Source organism: Nasonia vitripennis, chromosome 1 (assembly GCF_009193385.2).
Source record: "Nasonia vitripennis strain AsymCx chromosome 1, Nvit_psr_1.1, whole genome shotgun sequence".
NCBI classification, from domain to species: domain Eukaryota; kingdom Metazoa; phylum Arthropoda; class Insecta; order Hymenoptera; family Pteromalidae; genus Nasonia; species Nasonia vitripennis.
Genome location: NC_045757.1, coordinates 16857768 through 16871469, shown reverse-complemented (window position 1 = coordinate 16871469; position 13702 = coordinate 16857768). Strand labels below are relative to the sequence as shown.

The 13702-nt window shown below is 40.6% G+C and overlaps 1 long non-coding RNA gene across 1 annotated transcript; it reads right to left on the bottom strand.

The window, feature by feature from the left end:
* Positions 1-800: 800 nt before the first annotated feature.
* Positions 801-10223, bottom strand: LOC103317727. Its single transcript, XR_512947.4, has 5 exons — positions 9698-10223; positions 9484-9614; positions 4235-4544; positions 2490-2586; positions 801-1702 (listed from the first exon to the last, which is right to left on the bottom strand). It is a non-coding gene; the product is annotated as an uncharacterized LOC103317727 (long non-coding RNA).
* Positions 10224-13702: the final 3479 nt, after the last annotated feature.

Here is a 13702-nt window from a genome sequence, read left to right as displayed (position 1 = left end):
AATTAAAATTTAAGTTCCTCTGGTAAAATTAAACTTCACTCAGATTTTAAATGTAATTTAAAATTTCACTCCAGCCATGGATATGAAACGAAACGAATTATACTTTAAGCAACATCGTTTGAGCTATTTATATCTCAAGCGTTCCATTAAATCTGCAAATTAATTTCGAAAACCTGTCGAAACTACATCCAAGAAGCATTTCAGGTCTACTTCGCACCCTCAGCCCATCATTAGTATACGTGCAGTAGCAATTGAGAAGTTGTCGCGTGGCGTTGCGAATGCACCGGGATCAAAATGCGTAGATAGCCATGTACTACTGCGCATCAGCGAGAAACAGTGTAGGTGGCGAGTGCAAAATCGGGCGTAGGTGTAGCAGCACCAGCCTTTGAAATCGATATCCCACCCTCGGCAGGTCGGTTCGCTACCAGTACTGCTGCACGCTGTCGTACACATTCTCGCTCCGGCTGGCCTACTGCGCCGTGGCCTTCTTTCCGCACATCGCCTCCCTGCCCAAAGCCATTTGTCCCAGGATTCGCGCAAGTTGCGGTATAGCTATATGCTGCTGCACTAATTTTCAATTGCGAGAGATGTGACGGTTTGCGGGCGCGTAATTGCGTCTAGGGCTTTGCCGACTCTCAGAGCTCTTGGATATGAGGGTATAAGCGCCGACGTGTGTGCAGCTTGTGCTTCATGAATTATGAGCTAATACGATAATTTCATTTTCGCAATGGGACGACGTTCCAGGCAGCAGCGAAGTGCCGGGGCTTGGAGCTCGCGGGATTTGTGTTTATCATGTTTGGATCGTAAGCAGAAGTTGTTTTGTGCTGTTTTAGTTTTTACGTTTGATATTTATTTTTAAATTTCGCGAAAAATCTTTATTGTATATTAATAAATGGCACAAGTTTCATCGATTAAAAAGAAATAGTGCAGCCACCGAACTGCATTATAAGACCATTGCAGTTGTAATAAGCAGCAATGGTATGACGCAGTAAGAAATAATCGATCAGAAGTCCTGCCAGGTGACATACTTTGGCTGTGAAGTAATCTAAGCTTGCTAATCGCAGAATCAAGTTGTAATAATTTACGCTACACGATATTCTTATGTTATTTAGAATTTGACAATTTCATTAAAAGTACTAAACTAAATCAACTATTAACACAATTTTAATGTCATCCAATTTCTCTAAAACGTTTGTCTCTTTATTTGAATAATTTCATGCATTTGAGAAATGTTCCAAAATAGGCTGAAATGCTAGACCTTCTGAAAAAAGCAGAACAATCAGACGATACTTCGAAAAACAAATGTATTTTGATTTGTTGCATGTGTCATCGTTTCCCTTATCTCTGTCGTATTTTCGTTCTACATAACATTTCATAATTATCAAGATACGAATTTTATAGCAGTAGCACTGATTGAAAAGCTCGAAAACAGAATTACGTACAGCGATGCACTTTGAACAAGATAAATGATATAACATAAAAACGTGAACTCGCGCGCTGGTCTCCAAGATAACGTAATATAGCCTGCAGTGGCTTCCTAGGCACATTTTATATTTCTGACAGCCAGTAAACAAAGTATAGTGCGCTCAGACGAAACGCCGCTCATTGACATCTCGCAACCGTGAACGTAAGCGCGCTGCAGCCGCTAGTCGGTCGTGCTGCAGCTCTGCTGTCCGGTACAAGGAATGATCTGCCTTACCAACTGAAAATATGAAAACTCGTTAATAGTGCTTGGACTCTAGAGATAGGCTCTTGTTCTTATCATTTCTTTCGATAACTTGCCTAAAAATAGTAATTTTATTACTGATGAAGCACGTGAGCTGCGGTATTTAACTTTTCAAGCTCGATAACTTTCCAAGTATGTATTAGACATACAGTGTATGAGGTGAGATAATAATGGCTATCGTTACGTGTTTTTATTTATAAATTGTGTTCAACCAAAACAAATGCAATGAACGTTTCAATTTTTAAATAATATACGATAAAACAACTATAAACGATTACCAAAAAGCCATCTCCCTAAATCCGAAAGAGTGAAAAATTACTCGAATTAGAGGCAAAATTGAGTCACTCTTTGCAAAGAGTGACTGAATTTTGATTCGAAACGAGAGATCATATTTCTTCAATGCGTTGCTTAAGGATATTAGTGATTATTCGAATTTATTATTCACATGCGTACTATTTTCGCGTTTTTATCGTGAGTTTGATTATCTCGACTCGACAACAGCCGTAGGAAAGTCGCGTGACGGGAGCTTCGTCAAGTTGAAGACCGAGCGCTAAAGTTATAAATAAATGCGACACATGCTCCGACCGGCATTTCAAGGGTCATTTAATAATAAAAATCCTACTGTCACCATACTTTGTTCGAGTTGGTTGTATAATGCACGAAAAAGATTGGTCCTAATGTAAACGATCCGGTCTTTCTTCTGCGGTAAAGCAATTGATGGATCGTCCGAATCATGTGTGCAAAGGATCGTCACGATGTTTACCTGGTCGAGCACGATGCATGCCGTTTCTTACACGCGGAAACTCCAAGGCTAATCTTGGCTTCACTTGCTGGTCATTGCTTCTGCTGTCTCTGGCTTACTGGAATCAGACACGTGCGATATGGTGCTGGACTGATAATGAATCGAGCTTATCGGAAAATGCTTTCTGAAAAGCTTATTAACGTAGCCGTATTGAGATTGAATGATTTTTTTTTATGAATGTCCATTTGAAGATGAAGATAAATTTCATTGCTTTACCACGTGCTAAAATAAAACGCGTGTATCATAGCGAATGATCATCGGGGACTAAAAATAAAGTACCAGCTGGAGTAATGTTAGAATTGATAGTACAAACAGCACCACTGACGCATTAATGAATTCCAAGAGAAATGGGCAAGATGCATTCAATTTCTATAAAATACCAGGAAATCCAATTGATCGAAGATCAATATAAACATTTGTTTGGTTTTCATTAATACTGGAGAACTTAATTAGAGGAAAGAGTGTGTATTGCCGATCTTTAAAATATCACCCTAAGGCGTAAACACCGCGATTACTCTCCTTTTCTTCAAACATTAGCTTATAAAACACGAGCGTCGAGCTACAATTTATCTTATTGGGTAGACATGTCATTTCAAGCACTCTCACACGAGCGTGAAGAAGTTACTGGTACACAGAACACATAGTTGCTTAAGTAACACAATATTCCGCTGTCCGGGCCGACAACTGATGATCATGCGGTCGCGTGTATACACATACGAGCAAACATGTCCGTCGAGGTATGCATGTAGAGATAACGAGAGAGAAATTGGAAAAAAAGAGAAACATCGAGCGTACAGTCGTCGATTACTTCGTTAGTGTGTGTTGTTGGCGCCAGCTCGGCGCGGTTGGTTAACCTTTGACCAGAACTTGCTACACAATTTGTATCTATGTACATAGAAGGAAGCATGTTCGTATTTGCGATCTCGGTACGATGCTTTATAATAAACAAGAAAGCGACAGTTTTAATGTTTCGAAACTTTTGGAGCAGACTCCAGCCGATTCTGCCTATTTTTGCGATGCTGAAAATGGGACTGTAAACTTTAAACAATAATTTTTTAATTGTTTCATCAAAAAAATCTACGTGTTCGATGTAGATTTTTTTTTGATGAAACAAAACAATCATGGACATTAAAATTGAAAAAATGAAATAAAACAAAACCTAGAAAAAAATAGCAAAATACCCACGCCAAACACGTCTCCCACCGGTCACCGATCCAAGTACGACATGCGCCCCAACGCTGCTTAACTTTGGTGATCAGTTAAGAAGCCAGAGTTCAACGAGGTATTGGCTGTGTGCGTCAGTTTTAGAATGTGAAACGTACAAGTAGTATCTTCTCAAATCGAGTTCTCCACATTTTTACCTTCGAAAATTGTTTAAAAATGTACGTTGAATTTCCAGGGTTACGATTTCTCTAAATTTGTAAGAAAAACAATTCATTGCTCGTCGACTTTTGAAACATGTACGACTATTGCATCATAAATTTATAATCCACACTACTGATTCTCTTGCAAAGATCGGAGCTAGTTTGTTCGAAATAAATCTCTCGTAGACAAGAAAGAACAATTATTCTTTTCCTTTGCTCGCATTAATATGATACTCCAACTATTGCTATGGTATAAATAAACCATAGCAAAATCCTGCTGATCTCTCTTCAGGGAAATTTCGGTGAACCGAAAAGGATTTTTTCCGCAAGCTTTTTGCATACCACCGTCGTGCAGCGTGCTGGTTTTATCGATCCCCGCCGGCCTCGTCGTGTGCTGTGCCTTACGATCGTACGATGCGAGAATTATTTTTGCTTCGTACTGACTCTTCGAGATGGTGCTGCCGCTGAATGCTCCCAGCTCCAACTCGCGCCATACACGCAATGCCATCTCGCTTCCACTGCATTTTCTCTCTCGAAGACTTTTACGAGAGCCGTTAAAATAGATGCGTTTTATCATTCGTCACTGTATTAGTACACTACTACATGTCGGTTGCTATGCGTGCGCCCACTTTGCTTCGTACCAATGGGATTTCTGCAATGAAAAGATGTAACTTTTTATTGGAAGAAAGTCATAGGCGTCGCATCGACTTTTTATACGAATGAGCAATAGTGCAAAAAAAAATCATCCAGATTTTAGATTTCGTCGTATGGATAATTGTCGAAGTAAATCAATAGTTGAAATGAAAAAAAAAACAAGAAAATAAATAAAATGAATAAGCTTTTGCACATTGTCGAAGCGTAAACAACATTGAGAGTTCTATCAAGAAGGCGAAAATATTTCTATTTCTGAAAACTCTTCCTGCAACAAATAACTATGCAAACGAATGCGCTATAAAAGAATGCAGCGGTATCAAGTTACTGGCGTCGATAAGGCAGAGTCCAACGCATGCCGCGTGTCCCACGAGTGAATCACACTACTAGCTCGCGCATCATCAGTATTAAAACATCGCGGCGATTCGGCCACTCTAAAACAAGCTAAAAATGCTTCTCGATTGACCCACAACTCGTTCTCGCCAATTCCCTCACTAGAGAGAGAAATCGTCCCTCCCAAATGCGTGAACCGGTCTACCTCAAACGCGACGAGGCTCTAATGCACCCGTATACCCTCCGATCGATGCCATAATGAAACGAGCGAAGCACGCAACCATATATCGACGAATGATCCTCGTCTTACGACAGAATAATACATGCATCAGGCTCGTCACCAAGACAACATCGCGCGGAGTCTTCGCCGTCTCTCGGCAGCGGCGTGTGCTGGTACACGCGCGTTACGGCACACGGCTGCGCTCGCGCGCGAGCTGGGCTGCGAGAGAGTATTGACCGTCTCGCGCTGGGGGCACAGTGGAAATTTCCACTGCCCTACCCCAATCTCTCTCTCTCTCTCTCTCTCTCTCTCTCTCTCTCTCGCTCGCTCGTTCTACACCACTATACTTGGTGCTCTGCAGCAACAGCGCAGCTTCGCCGCACGTGTGCGTGAGTATTCGTACACGTCTGCGTGTGTGAGCGCTCGCTCTCTCGCCCCTTGCGCCTTTTTCTTGCATATGCAGCATTGATTCTCCTTACGGCCTTTCGATCCGGGAATTCCTCTCGGCTGCAGCGCGCGCAAGCAGCTGACTTATACTTACAGACTCGGAGATGTGTCTCGAGAGCGTGGGTGCACGGAATGCTGACGCGGACACCTTTGCGCAAACTGCGACAATTGGACGGACGGCTGATTTCTTTTCTCTACTTGTTGCGAGGAATCGCTTTTATCGATCTAAATTATTGTTATAGCCGAAATTACCTGTTTTAATTCAAAACTCCCACTTCGGCACAGCCTTCACTTTAACTCCTGCGTCCAAGAGCATCATCATTCGCGCAGAAAAAAAGCTTCTCGAATTTACGAGCAATATATCACGCCGCGCGACCATTGTTCTCGAGGGGAAACACCAGACGGGAGCGCCAGAAGAACCGGGCCGTGTCTGCAGCTCGGGATTTCGCGTAGATAGAGAAGATGAAGCTCGGCGCAATTTCAAGGCGTTGCGAATTCGGCGCAGAGTATGTACGAGTTTGCAGGATTTACTCTCGGAACGTCGTTTCTCGCGGCGCTGAAACGCTGTGTGCGTTTTTGCTTTCAAAGCCTAGCGGAAATTCAAGCGGTGAAAGAGAGTGCCGCGAGCATAGCTATGCGAGTCGTCTGTGTCGTGGTTGTCGTAGCGCGAGAAATGTGCCCGCCGTCTATTCTTAGCCTGGCGCCGTCCTTCGGCTTTATGTAACTCGCGATCTGCGGCGTTTTGCGATAACATGAATAGGCTGCAACGCGTGTATTGGAGCACCGAACAATCACCATAAATAAACAGAGCTTGTAATTGGGTTTGTGCGATTAACTCGTAATAATTGCTTTGTCGTGAGTTAAAAAAGACACGTTCTCCTTGACGGATGATGCGCGATGTTTTTTTCTACAACATTATAGTATGCATTTATGTTCAAGTATTCGAGAGCAATAGCATAATGAGGTATGGAAAAAAATTACTCGATATACGTACATCAGAGTCAGAGTAAGATTAACATGGTAAACGCATACACTTACACACACATGGTACAGTAACGGTATATCGCCGGATGGTAATCCCTCATATCGACGTAGGATAAGAATGCGTATCGGTAGATATACTATGCATTAGTATTTACGCGCTGTCGGTAAGGTCACGGATCTTCTTTGATGCCCATTGGGTATATTGCAGCTATAGTAAACAAACGGAGAAATATTTTTGCGATGATTGAGAGTATATGATTGTTTTTAAGCTTTTGGCCGACAATAAGTAGTGATAATTATACAAAAAAAAAAAACACGTACACCTATTTCAAGTCACTTCGATTAATATTCCTCGACGATATTTTCAATTAGCAGATTAAATAAAGAGTTTTTTATGCCACTGTTAAGGTACAAATGACGACAATATTCGATAGCGAATAAATATCAAAAATAATAGATTGGAACGGCTTTTAGATCACAACAATATCCAAGCATTTACTTTGATTATTAGTTGATAATTTTCTTTCGTCATCTTCAATTAACAAATTCTATTTCATTTGGAGCTTTGTGTATATATGATACGAAGCTGAAACTGATATCGAAGAGTTTTGGGACAATCGTTAATATATATATATATATATATATATATATATATATATATATACTGTCAAATTATTAAAATGTTTGCAAATATATATATATATATATATATATATATATTGCAAACATTTTAATAATTAGACAGTCAAACTAATCGATATAAAGTACAGTAAAATAATACAACAAAAATAAAAGAAAAAAATCTTGAATAACAACGCTGCTTAACTTTGGTGATCAGTTAAGAAGCCAGAGTTCAACGAGGTATTGGCTGTGTGCATCAGTTTTAGAATGTGAAACGTACAAGTAGTATCTTCTCAAATCGAGTTCTCCACATTTTTACCTTCGAAAATTGTTTAAAAATGTACGTTGAATTTCCAGGGTTACGATTTCTCTAAATTTGTAAGAAAAACAATTCATTGCTCGTCGACTATTAAAATATGCACGTTTATTGCATAGTATCTATCTCTTCGAATTTAGTTTTATAAAAACAACAACTAGTATATTTCGTGATTGATTTCATTTGGTTACAAATGATTTCGTAAACTTGTGTTTGTCAAAACTTAGTTTTCGCACCGAACCGTTAGGAATTCTGTTCAGTGCGTGTACAAAACGGATCTGCGTTTAAACGTTAAATGGTAATTTATTTATTTTTTCATCAACAAAATCTACGCGTTCGGTGTAGACTCGAAACAAAACAATCAAGAAAATTGAAATAAAAAAAAATAAAATAAAAAAACCTAGAAAAAAATAGCAAAATACCCACGCCAAACACGTCTCCCACCGGTCACCGATCCAAGTACGACATGCGCCCCAACGCTGCTTAACTTTGGTGATCAGTTAAGAAGCCAGAGTTCAACGAGGTATTGGCTGTGTGCGTCAGTTTTAGAACGTGAAACGTAGATAAGGATTATCTGTTATAATCAATTTTTTCACATATTTACCTTTTCAAATCGTTAAAGTAACGTTATACGTCGTTTTAAATCCAAAACTATTCCGGGAACTTTTATAATATTACTGTATCATATTTGTCGCATCATGTAGTATTTTGTTAAGAAAAATAAACCATTCGAATTACTTGAGACTCTTTACTGACTGATAATAATAGAAAAATAAGCTCAGTATGGTTGTTGTTTAATCTTTGCCCAGAACTTACTACAAAACTTGTACTTACATAGGAAGAAGCACGTACTCACAAAAGTACAATATGAACATACATATTCACTTCACTTATATAGACGGTACGATGTGTATGCTGAACAAGGTAACGGCGTCGAAACATTCTGAAACGCTTGAAACAGACCTCATCCTGGCTGTTGCACGGCTAATTTTATGTCTATAGCATTGCAACAATATTTACACCGTTTTACCATGCTATTTAAATACTTTTGGTGCGAGTAAATACATTTGGCAAATTTAGTAAAGTTATATTCATATTTGCGTTGAGCATATCGATGAAATCAATAAGCAGAATTACTTGTTAAATTTAGCAGCCTCTACTGCTTGAATTTCCGTGTTAAGCCGTGTCGCATCGCGACTAATAAGTATATATACAGCAGGTCCGCCTGCTCTCCTGCATATACGTTTGAGCACTCAGTTGAATGGTCGTGATTTCGCTAATTTCGTCTAATTAGAATGTAGAATCGGGCAAAGGGGACAAATTGAAGAGCCGGCTATTAAGTTAGCCGATCTCCGGACCGCCGCCGCGGGGGAGCTCTGCGCCAAGAGAACAAGACGAGAGGCATGAGCGCGAGGGAGTCTGCATCAGCAGGGGAGAAAGAGACAGATAATTTTAAGCATACACTCGCGGCCTCTCTTTCTGTCTCGGGTATCCACGAGTAACGCGAGCGTACACATCCGCTACATTAAAGTAAGTCATGAGTGAGTATCATCGTGAAGAGCCACCAGGCAGAGTGCGAGCTACAGGGTGGTAAAAGACAGAGCGAAAGGGAGAGAGAGAGAGCCGGTACAAAGGGAGGAAAAGTGACAACGAAACGGCGCGTAAGTGTGCTCGTGAAAAAGAGAGTAGCGCGCGTAAGAGAAAGAGAGAAAGGGGGAGAGGGAGCAGGTCCGAGAGGAAAGGGAGGCTATTAGTCACAGTCTGGGAAGTTCGGATTTCCCTCTGTCCTTTTACTCTTGAGATGCGAGGCTATGCGTTTACCCTCCCTATCCGCACTGTGTACGTCTATGTAAGTACGTGGCTTGCCAAAAGAAGAGAGAGAGAGAGAGAGAGAGAGAGAGAGAGAGAGAGAGAGAGAGAGAGAGAGAGAGAGAGAGAGAGAGAGAGAGAGAACGAACACAGAGGAGTCCAAAAGCCGGGAAATATTGTAGCGTCGCGCTCTCGTCGCTGTATACTTACTCACGCGTGCGTTTTGCAAGACAGGAGCCATACAGATCGAGTTGTCCTTTTGACTTGTGCACTTTGAGCACCTGATGTCGTCAAAAGGCCTTGTATTTAGTGGTTGTATGTGCGCGCGGACTGCGCCGTTCCTTGTTGCGAGAAGTCGAGGAAACAGCTTAATGAGAAACATGCGTGCGCGTATTTAAAGGCTCCAGAAAACATAAGAGTATACCTTGCTTGCAAATCTTTTACACGTGCGGTTTCGTCAGAAGATTTTCTTCTTAGACTGCTGTTCACGGCTTGCTTTGGAATATCGAAGTTAAAATTAAAACAGGAGCTTTCGGCAGCTATTATTATTGAATAATCATATCAAATCCATTAAGTAGCTAAATCACGAATAAAAACCCAAAAATAAGCTTATAAGTGTCGAATTAGCTTATCTAAGCCAAGAATATTGGGTTATAAATGGCTAACAGCGACATCGTTTTAACGCAAGAATAAGGTTATTTTTGCCCATATTGTTTTTAAAGAAGAGATACGTAACCTCAAATGTAAATAATAATGCAGCAAAGCAAAAAAACGCGGTAAATATTGACGAGAGAAAGTACTAGTTACTAGGGGGTTTTTGGGGTCGCTGAACACGATTATCGGGACGGCAATACTCTCAGAAGTACCTGGTGCCCAGGGTAGACAGTATTAATGTCGTCTCCTGGAGTTTTGTTAGAATTTGAAATATAATTATTCGAATCTCGTTACTCGGAGGTTTTCGAGGTTGATGAACACAAATATAGCGACGGCAACGCTCCCCGAGGTACCCGGTGTCCAGGGTTGGCAGTATCAACGTCGTATCCTAGAGTTTCACGGAAAATAACGACATATTTCGTCGAGAATCTTTGATTGGGGGTTTTTGAGGTCACTGAATAAGAGTAAAGTGACGATAATGGCTTTCTAGGTACCTGGTGTCCAGGGTAGACAGTATCAACATCGTCTCCTGGGATTATCTTAAGTATAGCACCATATCCATGCTCAGTGGCCCCAGAAATCCGTGAGTAACGTATTTCACTTAATTACTATTAAATAAATTCCCACAAAACTCCAGAAGATGACGTTGATACTATTCACCCTCGGCACTAGGTACCTCAAGGAGTGTTGATGTCACGGTATTCGTGTTCTGCGATCGCAAAAACTCCCGAGTAACAAGTTTTGGCTGATTATGTTTCAATATCTCTCAAAACTCCAGGAGACGACGTGATACTGTCCACCCTGGGCACCAGGTACCTTAGGGAGCGTTGCCGTCGCTATATTCGTGTTCAGCGACCTCGAAAACCCCCGAGTGACGAGTTTCGACTAATTATATTTCAAATTCCCACAAAACTCCAGGAGACGACGTGATACTGTCCACCCTGGGCACCAGGTACCTCGGGGAGCGTTGCCGTCAGGATATTCGTGTTCTGCGACCGCAAAAACCCCCAAGTAGCAAACTGGACTTATTTCCATAAAATTTATGGAGTTCTTATTTATTGTCTCTTTTGCTGCACTTTATATAGGTTATGATCGCATTCGACGCGCATATTAACTCATTATTGGCTTAAAATTGGTTAAAAATTGGGTTATTTTTAACGAAAGAAATAAAGTTATTCTTACTAAGCAAGCTAACGCCTAAGTTAATTCTTCTACTAGGGTAATTTATTTCTTAACTTTTCATCGTGACAACTATCTCCTCATTTTTTAGGATATGATATAAGCTGCAATATTAATTTAGCCATAGAGATGTGAAAGATAAGCTTTTGTCCCGGAGAAGCCGAGCAGTTATAATCTTTTGATACTAATATGAAGTCATCATTATTTAAATGCTTGGAGCATTACAGGAATCGACCTAAATCGAGCGCATTTCAACATCTATATCAAGTTCTACACTCCCTCAGTTAGTATCGGCTTAAAGCAATCGGCAAAAATACACTCGCTAAATCTCGGTTTACGTACGCGTTGCTTCATAAAATATCGTAATATACTGTTATTCGAGGAGTCAATATGATGGCGCAAAATATCACTGGTTATTCTGTCCTGCATTTGTACATAATGTTTATGTTTGGCTTTGGAAATGGTGATGCGGTGAGCATTATTTGGACGATTTAAAACGGTTAATTGATATTTATACATCGAGATGTGAGTTTACTCAGCATTTGTACACACATAACACACTGCATAACAAAATACCATTCCTATTTAATCATCCAAACAATGATCATACGAAGCCGCAAATTAATTTAGCACGACGAAAGCGCAGACATCAGTTACAAGCAAGAATCAATGTATAATTACAGAGAGTAACTCAATAAAGATATTTTGAGCCGTTAGCTTTGATGCGCGCTAACATAAATATTTGTCGTCTATACTTATTAATTTGTCAATATACCGTAATGAGCAAATATGCGCAGGCAAATATAAATGTTGATAACTACTAACAAGAAATAGGCCTAAAGGAAAAGTCTGGAATGCACAATTTGAAATTCGAATAAAATTAGACTGACGCTCGCAGATATTTTTGTGGAAATAATTACGCGGTTTGAGTGGTAGTCCTAATGTCGCTCACTTTTAGTCGCTATAGCTATCTCGTAATTAGCCGAGCGACTAATGGCACACTGCACATACAGCAACGACGTGTTACACGCGGCGGATACGTGTCAGAGCAAAAAGCAGTGATGAGTTTGCGCATAGTCGCTCTTCACCCATATATAGGTCGAAACCTTAAAACTGGTCACTGCGTACGCAGTCTTTCACTTCTTTTTTCCCGGCTTTTTTTCAGCAACTGTCTCTTTCGTTCTCTGCACGTACGCCTCGTGTTCGGGAAAAGAGTCCCTTTCACTCGCGCTTTTCCTCGCGGCTCTCATCGAGAGAAACAATACTCGACCGCACTTGGACACGGACCTCCCCCTTTTCTCTCTTTTTTTCCTTTTACGAGTAAGAGACTGGTTCTGCTTTTTTATTAAGAGAGTGGCCGTGTAATCTGGAGTCTCGCGAGCTGAATCAAAAAAGAGAGACGCGATCGATCGACATTTCTGCACTGAACCCTCGCAGCGATGGGCGCGTGGTTTCGATGTCGGCGTTGACGGGTAAAGGACTGCGATGGAGAGAAAGAGAAGGGGGAGGGTGGGAAAAAAGGATGAATTTCAGAGAATATGCCAGTGATGGATCAAAGGCTGCTGCGGATAGTTTACTTACTTGCACCGGGGATATGTGCGCTTGGCCAGTGCTGAAAATGGAGGGCCGAAACCAAGTGCAGATTGAAAGGGAAAAAATGTTAGCCTCGACAAAGGGAAATTTTATCATCTACCCTGGTCCTCGGTAGATGCACAATTAGTTGCTTTTATTGGGAAGGTTACTCCTTCGTCAGAGCCATCCACTAATGGATCGTTTCGCTGTTGAAAGGAAGCTTGGCAAATGGAAATCACACAGCTTTGTTTCCCCAGCTTTTTTTTTAATTCTTTCGAATCCGTTACTGGGGACTTTGTTTCATTCCAAGCGTTACTCCGATTTTGTGCCTTTGCAGTGTATTTCATTGATGGTCGAGACCAGTGGCAAGTTTTAATCCCAGATTAAACATTTTATATGAGCTGTTGGATCGAAGTCATCGTTCCGAGGAAAAAGAAATTCGCCAAGTGTAATAAAGTTTCTTAATAACAACTTGTGTTCTCTTCCATTTCGAAACGTGATCTTTCGTCAGCTTCGAATTATTGGCCTGTTTTCTTAAAACTACTAACTCGCGAATAAAAAACTTAAGCGATGTAAGAAGAAGATACTATATTAAAAATGACCGTGTTAAATTTTTCATCAATTAATTAAATGGTTCTCGAATAACGCGCGACTCGTTTTGTAGTTTGACATAATTGTACACGATATGAAAATTGATGATAGCTATCATCACTATCCACTGTAACCCTATCCTGTTGTAGACGTGAAACACGGGAGCTCTTACAATTTGCTCTGTGGTGAATTAAATTTGTTTCTGGTTCTTCCAAAAACACTTGACACGAGTATCTTTTAAGTATTCTTTAAAACGTCTTTAGTGAGACAAGAGTAGATAGTAATAACGGGCTCTGTCAAGCATTTTAATCTGCGTTGCAGGGTGTGACATTTCCGACAATTGAGACGATTTGTCATTAAAATTCCAGAGTTTCACGACGATAGAAATATTGATTTGTACGTCAGACGAAAAAGTCGAGCAAATTATTCACGT